The sequence below is a fragment of the Mesitornis unicolor genome, unplaced genomic scaffold (genome assembly GCF_000695765.1).
Source record: "Mesitornis unicolor isolate BGI_N332 unplaced genomic scaffold, ASM69576v1 scaffold34858, whole genome shotgun sequence".
NCBI classification, from domain to species: domain Eukaryota; kingdom Metazoa; phylum Chordata; class Aves; order Mesitornithiformes; family Mesitornithidae; genus Mesitornis; species Mesitornis unicolor.
Genome location: NW_010201759.1, coordinates 3,870 through 4,214, shown reverse-complemented (window position 1 = coordinate 4,214; position 345 = coordinate 3,870).

Here is a 345-nt window from a genome sequence, read left to right as displayed (position 1 = left end):
GGAAGGGCTGCGGGGGTGGTTGATGGTGAAACGTGGGACTCGATGTGTTTTGGGGGATGCAGGAGCAGATCTTGCCCCCGTGGGGTCTTCTGTGGTGGAGAAAGTGGGGCTGTGCGGTGATGCCAGTGTCACAGGCACATTCATGTCCTAGGGGGGCAGGAGTGGCACTGTTTGCAGTTTAGTTGTGGGGTGGACACGTGTGGGCACCGCATCCACCACGAGAGCAGCAGTGGGGTGGGAGCTGCCATCCTCCCACCCGCACAGCACGGCCCAGTGGGGACCCAGGGGCCACCCACAGCAGCACTGGGCCTTGCTGGGGCAGGAACTGGTGCTGCAGGGGCAGGG